General features: G+C 46.0%; 1 non-coding gene across 1 annotated transcript; it reads right to left on the minus strand.

Moving 5' to 3' along the window:
• Positions 1 to 7,074: 7,074 nt before the first annotated feature.
• Positions 7,075 to 7,149, minus strand: Trnat-ugu. Its single transcript has one exon. It is a non-coding gene; the product is annotated as a tRNA-Thr (tRNA).
• Between the last annotated feature and the right edge of the window lie 1,064 nt (positions 7,150 to 8,213).

An 8,213-nucleotide genomic window follows, 5' to 3' on the forward strand; every position in this document is an offset into this window, starting at 1 on the left:
ATGAGCTTCTGCGTGCGTGGGGGTTCGAGATACTGGTACATCCAACATACCGACTCGAGAAGAGTTCGCGCAGTTACGATCTGTTCGTCAGAATGAAAAAACCTCTTCATTTTACGCGCTACAACACAAGAGAAGAATTCATCCGTGCCACAGGGCGGACGACAGAGATGGACTAACAGACGATGTACGACGCCTTCCCTCTGTGTCGGGAAAGTGATCTAAATGTGGGGCGATTACATTGAGCGCATTTAATATTGTGATCGTCTGTCAGCAAAGTAAGGTATGAATTATAACAGAGATGGTTCAAATGGCTCTGAGCACTATGGGACTTAACATCTTAGGTCATCAGTCCCCTAGAACTTAGAACTACTGAAACCTAACTAATCTAAGGACATCACACACATCCATGCCCGAGGCAGGATTCGAACCTGCGACCGTAGCGGTCGCGTGGTTCCAGACCGAAGCGCCTAGAACCGCTCGGCCACTACGGTCGACTATAACAGAGATGCTACTACTTTTTAACTCACGTATGTCCCATCAAAACTTGTTTTATAATATGTGCTGAAGTGATCCTATTACCCTTCACTAAGTGAAGCAGTGCACTGGCTACGAACCTGGACTCGCATTTAGGAAAGTCTGTGGCTCAAATCCCCGTGTAGTCATCCAGATTTAGGTTTTACGTGACATCGCTTTATGAACAAAGAGGAATGAGACCTTTTTAAAGGTTCTTCCCCAATTCGTAACAGTTCATCTTCCTTAATGACCTCTTTGTCAACGGAACGTTAAATCCTAATATTCCTTCCTTCCTTCCCGTCGCAGAACAGAGAAAACAGTCACATCAGTCACGCCCTAATATCCAGCAGTCTATAATGCCCTCTCTGCGTTTCCTGAGCTCAACGAAGGAGATCTAGAGCCACTGGAGTATATTTTGTCTATATGCCCAGTTTGTTTCGCACAGAATCCTCAGCGTCGATAGTTGTCGTATTTTTCGCATAACAATTGGATTAGGATAAAACTCTGGGTTCTCTCCGATGTTCAAATGGACTTTGGTGTCGTATTACAGCTGATGCAACTGCTCATGTCATAGTTGAGATCATCCTCAGGGGGGAAGAACGAGGAGGGTAGGGGAGGAGTCAGGGGAGGAGACGGGATGTCGGTCAACTGTACTATGATACTCACGGGCAAGAGCCAATTACAATGTAGCAACTTATAAATCATGTGCGGTTACTCCTGATCAATCGGAATGAGGCTCACCTGCTCCCTGATAAAGATGCACTTCTCCCTCATTTGTGGTCTGTGTGCGTTTACTGAAGTGCTGAGTCTCATCTGCTCTACTGGCAAGGTACTTGTGTGGAGCAAACATGACTTATGCACGTGTATGTATTCACAGCCGTCTAAACCAAGGCTGGAAAGAGATGATAATGGGAGAGGATGTAACAGTTTATTCCCATTATCCAGCGTTCAAGTGACCTGTAAGCAGGAATATTGCTCAACAAGTAATTGCACTGCAGCAGAATTGTATGAAGACGCATTACGTTACTGGGCTTCCTAAGACAAAAGGCTGTATCTGCTGGAATTGTCATCCCTTTGAAATCTCCTCCAAGTCTACCTCTTCCACCAAGCAAGAAGCGGCAGTGAGTATATAGGAAAAGAGACATGATAATGACAGTTTATTCGAATTACTCAACAACCAAGACATGTATATGCATGAAGATACTCTGTGAGTATAATAATAACAATGATATAGCACCAAAACAACTAACAGTTTATTAGCAAACTTATGACTGATATACAAAAAACTTCTTTTCCACCTCAAAAAGATGATCTTTGTGCATATTTTTAAAACTAAATCTAATAAAATTACATTTACCATTTAATCACAAGAAAGTTACACATTTTATTTTATATCGTTTTTAAACTAAAAAAAACTATTAAATCACGTACATAGACTACGTTTCCCATTTAAACAGTGGTTTTTATACAATATTTACACAACATTTTTTTCATTTCTGATTGTTTGCTACATGTGCTACATGTACAAGGTATGGGAAATAGCAGGACTAGCAACAGTAGGAGAAGGGAAAAAAACCACACAACATACAAACACACATATTGTATTGTATTGTATGTTAACTGGGGGCCTAGAAACGACTGAGAGGCTCCGCAGTTCACTTCACCCCTCCGCTGCCCCACACCGAACCACTCTTTCAGGGTTATTGTGCGGTTCTGCCCCCAGTGCCCCCCCCCCCCCCCCCCCCCAGGAAACGTCTCACTCCAGACGAGTGTAACCCCTATGTTTGCGTGGTAGAGTAATAGTGGTGTACGCGTACGTGGAGAACTTGGTTGCGCATCAATCGTCGACATAGTGTAGGGCGGAATAAGGGGAACCAGCCTGCATTCGCCGAGGCAAATGGAAAACCGCTTAAAATCCATCCACAGACTGGCCGGCTCACCGGACCTCGACACAAGTCCGCCGGGCGGATTCGTGCCGGGGACCAGGCGCTCCTTCCCAACCTGGAAAGTCGTGCGTTAGACCGCACAGTTAACCGAACGGGCAACACACGTTGTGCAACATATCTTTTACAATTTGAACACACACACAGTGTGCTTACTATGCACACAGTGCATAGTCATTCACGCACATACAAACATACACGCAACCATGACAAATGAAGCATTTGTCTAATTCACACACGCACAACACACATTATATATGTGTGAAAAATTCTCAGCCCAAAGTTGGCAGCACAAGGATGGCAGCAGCACAGGGATACAGATTTCACTTTAGGAAAACTGCAGAGAAGATGACAAATCCATCAGAAGGTGCCAGAAAAGGACGGTTAAAGTCTTATAGCCACATAAACAGACTGCCACTAACAAGACTCACCAACAGAGTTCTCACATATATACAAGGGGTTAAGTCAACAATATCATGGATCACACAAGTCGAACTTGACCTAGAAAAAGTACAGACAGATCCAGTAGAAGTTCAAGACAGAAACATGTATGGAGACAGGATATGCAAGTGGAATGTTAGGTCATAGAATGAAGTTCCAAGGAAACCAGGGACGATGCGGAGTCAGTGGAGATAAATGAGGTAATCGTGGAAGGTCAGAGAGAATGCTCAAATGGGGCAGAATGCTTTGCATGATCCCATAGGGTCACACAGAGTACACTGCGTAACAGAAGCGTAGCTCATAGTAACTGTTTAACGTGATGACCATTAGTCTCAGTGCATGAATGGCAACAGTGCATGACGTTCTGACACGCTCTCTCGAAGATCACTGGTGTCTGTCATAGCAGGAGACAGGCAGCAAGTCTTCATCCATTTCTACAAGGGTTTCATACACCAACGATTTGATGTAACGACAGAAGGTAAAGTACAGAGGTATGAGATCAGGTGCTCACACTGACTGCGATAGAGGACCTCTCCTTCCAATGCAGTGATGTGGTTATATATTGTTCAGGTGCTCACAGACATTAACATTGAAGACAACTAGTGTACCATCACATTGAAACGACATCCTTTCACAGACAGCGAGGGTTACAGCCTCCAAGAACTGTGGCAGCACATTCTACAGGAACACCATGTAATGTGGGCCATTCAAACGGACAGGCAGCAGATAAGGTCCTATTATGTTATCTTGGACAATGTTGGCCCATACGTTGACAAAGAATAGTTGCTGGTGGCCGCCACTGTGGTTGGCATGGGGATTGTTCTCACGCCAGACACGAGTGTAGTGGCTGTTCTAAACACCATTACAGGTGAATGATGACTCATCCGTGAACAATATAAACTATACGACGTGCAGCACTACAGTACTGCGGTGGATAGTCTACTGGCAGAAGTGAATGCAGGGTTCAAGGTCCATTGGGTTCAGTGCTTGCACACGTTCCTTATGATAAGGGTGTAATACTTGTTCCATCAGTACTTTCCACTGTATCCTTCCAAGCATGTATTTCACTGGTAATTTGACAGGTGCTTATTGCTGGGTGGATGGCCACCTGCTCCAACACCATCTCATCAAAGTCTGGTGTTTGTAAATGACTGTCCGCAGCTCGTGGTCGTGCGGTAGCGTTCTCGCTTCCCATGCCCGGGTTCCCGGGTTCGATTCCCGGCGGGGTCAGGGATTTTCCCTGCCTCGTGATGACTGGGTGTTGTGTGATGTCCTTAGGTTAGTTAGGTTTAAGTAGTTCTAAGTTCTAGGGTACTGATGACCATAGATGTTAAGTCCCATAGCGCTCAGAGCCATTTGAACCATTTGTTTTTGTAAATGTCTTTGTTGGAAACCTTGGCTTGGCTGTCCATAGCACAATCAATACACGTATCTGACCATTGGTTCCCCATCTCAATATATTTATTTGTTGGCCAACTGTCGCCTGTTTCAGTTTGACCCAAAAGGTTTGAAACGCCCTGTACAAACACAGGGTGCCTCGAAAAACACCGACAACCCTTAGGGAAAGGTTCCTTACACCAAAACAACAAAAAAGTCAAGTAATCATGAGCTCAAAAATGCATACCTTAAGAGCTGTGAGCACTCGTTCAGTAGAAAAGATGTGTTTCATATTAGTGAAGTGAAGTAGTGCTCAAAGCTATTAACATACGCATTTGGGAGTCCATATACGACATTTTTTCTTGTCTTGATGTAAGGAACCTATCCCTACAGCTTTTCGGTGTTTTTGGGACAACCTGTATGTATATATATTTACACAGACGAACGAGGACAGGGATCTGTACCCGGGAATGACATGTAACGACGCTGCATGGTGTCGGCGCCTATGCATGTATGTATACACAGAGTGATTCCCTGCTCATGTTAGAGATCTTCAGGGATGATGGAGAAGGATAAATGTATCAATTTGAGGTAAGGCACCCTGATCCAGAAAGGAATGAGTCGAAAGATTTAAGCGAAAGTAGCTCTGATACCTCTGACAATGGAATAAATGTGCTGGTATTATCGTTATTAGTATTGTAGTTAGGCAATTTTCAGAGGTGGTAGTATGGACGAAAACAAGAAAAAAGTCCGGTAAACATGGGCTCTAAAATGCATAACTGAGGAGCTATGAGCACTTCACTACTGTTATGCCCCAGGATAGTATCCCTGGCGGACAGTAGAGTTCTACTGTAGCAACTCCTAGAAGGTGAACTGCCTGTGTCAGTGACCAATAAAACTGCTAGCTAGGAGGAGATATTGACCGTGTTGTGGCAAACACGGAAAACATCGCAGCATGGGGGAACGACCATTTCCCAAGTCTGCAAGTGAAGCATAATGACATCAGGGAAGCCGAGTGATACTGTCATACTTGTGACAAAGCACAGCGTCGTAAGGAAGGCTATGCACAATGCAACAATAAGCATTCAGGTGCCAAACCATCAGAAAAGAGCCTCTGAAAGGTGAAGTTGCGGAAGTCTGCAGTGACTAGGAGAGGTGACAGTGAGGGAAAAATAGGACACATGATGTCATAGCCACTTCTATCGCCGCAGAGCGCACTGGATGCCTTTTCAACAAATGGCTAAATGCTGATAACTGGTTGCCGACCACCCAGTGTGTAGATCCAGCCTTTGTGTCAGCTGCTGCTATCCAGTGAGAGGGGAGGCTATGGAGTTCGATCCTCAGTACACGTAGCTGTCTTCAATCTTCCATGGAATGGAACCAAAAGTCTGACTGCAGCTGGAAGGACACTGATGCTGCCAGTTGCACTGTCAACTTCCAAAGCAACGTTGATGGGGCACAGGGACTACTAACACGCTGCAGGTCTGCTTGCTTGAGCTGCGAGACCTGAATACTGCACATCATCTGCTTTTGGGAAAGGAGGGGTAGGGGATCACTGTTGCTGCGCATCCCATTCCTGTGGGAGACAGCTATGTTTCTGGCTCCTGGTTCTTAAATGGGGGCTGACAGCCGACATCTGCGAGTCACATGTACTTCAAATGGACTCCTGCATGCAAACCTTCGAACTCAGCGTGAGCACCTTGGGATCAATACATAGATATGGAGGCTGCCAGCCTCGATTGGTCAGTGACTGGCTGTGACGTAAAAGCCACCACTTGAAGCTTCGCAGCACTGGTGAAACTGCAAGTCGAGCGCATGCCAGCCTTCCGCTACTGATGAGGCCACCGCACAGCCGGCCTGGCTGAGGCGCGGCGATCTGGAAGACAATCCTGTATTACTGCGTAATGAATGTGTTATTGTCAATGGCGTTTTGAACATCTGTTGTGATGTGGATGCGATGCTGCTCTGTACTGTGTTTTGGGACGATATGCTGCCATTGTATGCACACGATCCTTTGCTGGACACATGTTCATAGGACCTTTCTTCCTACAGGAATCCGTCCCTACCTAACTACTTCATATGGATTACCCAGTAAATAAAACAGTCACTATCCATACAAAATAACTTATGATAAACCAAGTGTGGTTTTGCTAACCCATAGAGGGATCGTTACGCGTGGCGTTTGGAAAGGTCCAGAACACACATATCGACATATAGATGCTTCATGAACTTCACTGAAACTTTGCCGGCCGTGGTGGCCGAGCGGTTCTATGCGCTTCAGTCCGGAACCGCACGACTGCTACGGTCGCAGGTTCGAATCCTGCCTCGGGCATGGATGTGTGTGATGTCCTTAGGTTAGTTAGGTTTAATTAGTTCTAAGTTCTAGGGGACTGATGACCACAGATGTCAAGTCCCATAGTACTCAGAGCCATTTGAACCATTTTTGAACTGAAACCGGAGCCATCTCCACAGCGACTAGTCCTTCATTGAAAATTGTGGCCCACTTAAATTTGGCTTGGCTGTCTTCCACCATACCCAAAATCTTATAGGTAAATGGAAATGAACGTTTTGCGTCATTGGCCGGGAGGCCCCTTGCGGGGCAAGTCCGGCTGCCTCGGTGCAGGTCTTATTACATTCGACGCCACATTGGGCGACCTGCACGCCGGATGGGGATGAAATGATTATGAAGACAGCACAACGCCCAGTCCCTGAGCTGAGAAAATCCCCGACACAGCCGGGAATCGAACCCTACGCTGTCGACAGGAATTGATATAGATCAATGGGGACAGTTGAAAATGTGTGCCCCGACCGGGACTCGAACCCGGGATCTCCTGCTTACATGGCAGACGCTCTATCCACCTCAGCCACCGAGGGCACAGAGGATAGTGCGACTGCCGGGATTTATCCCTTGCATGCTCCCCGTGAGACCCACATTCCCAACTTAATGTCCACACACTACATTCTTAGTGCCCCTGCCCATTACACTCATTACTCGCGGTAGAAAATCTTACCGAGTCTAGCAAGAGTTCGGCAATACATGTGCATCCGCACAGAAGAAGAAGGTCAATGGCCGGTTAGTCTTAACTATATGAAGATGGTATTTGTTCTTTCGGACATGTCCGAAAGAACAGGTACCATCTTCATATAAATGAATTAATGGTGGTTTCTAACATTTTCATGATTTTGCCAAAAACGGAATTATTCATTAATTTATAAAAATCTTATGCAGATCACACATAACGAGCCATCACTTCGGTATTTGCCGGCCGGAGTGGCCGAGTGGTTCTAGGCGCTACAGCCTGGAACCGCGCGACGGCGGGCATGGATGTGTGTGCTGTCCTTAGGTTAGTTAGGTTTAAGTAGTTCTAAGTTCTATGGGACTGATGACCACAGCAGTTAAGCCCCATAGTGCTCAGAGCCATTTTTGAACTTCGGTATTTACGTCACTGTGCTCCTTCAACCAGGGGCGCTGCTAGAAAGAGATGCCACAGGTGATTCTAATAAATTTCATTCCCAAACCGAGAACCTGTTGGCGGTTTCTGCAGTGAAGAATATATCTTTACTTATTTCCCAGCTTTGGCATCAGCTTACGGATGGAACCATTTCATGGGACTTGGTGCTCCCAACACATTGGCAGGTTGCTGTGGGCGTCATACAAATGTGTGAGGTATGTCGAGTTTACGTCCGCAACATATATCGCACTAGATTCTGCAGCCACACTTTGCCTGGACCTCTTTCTCCAGTCTGGCGGTTTTCTCACTGGACAGCCATCAGAACCCTCCAGATGGCAGAGAATGGGCTCTGAGCACTATGAGACTTAACAGCTATGGTCATCAGTCCCCTAGGTCTTAGAACTACTTAAACCTAACTAACCTAAGGACAGTACACATCACCCAGTCATCACGAGGCAGAGAAAATCCCTGACCCCGCCTGGAATCG

This window comes from Schistocerca piceifrons, chromosome X, assembly GCF_021461385.2.
Source record: "Schistocerca piceifrons isolate TAMUIC-IGC-003096 chromosome X, iqSchPice1.1, whole genome shotgun sequence".
NCBI classification, from domain to species: domain Eukaryota; kingdom Metazoa; phylum Arthropoda; class Insecta; order Orthoptera; family Acrididae; genus Schistocerca; species Schistocerca piceifrons.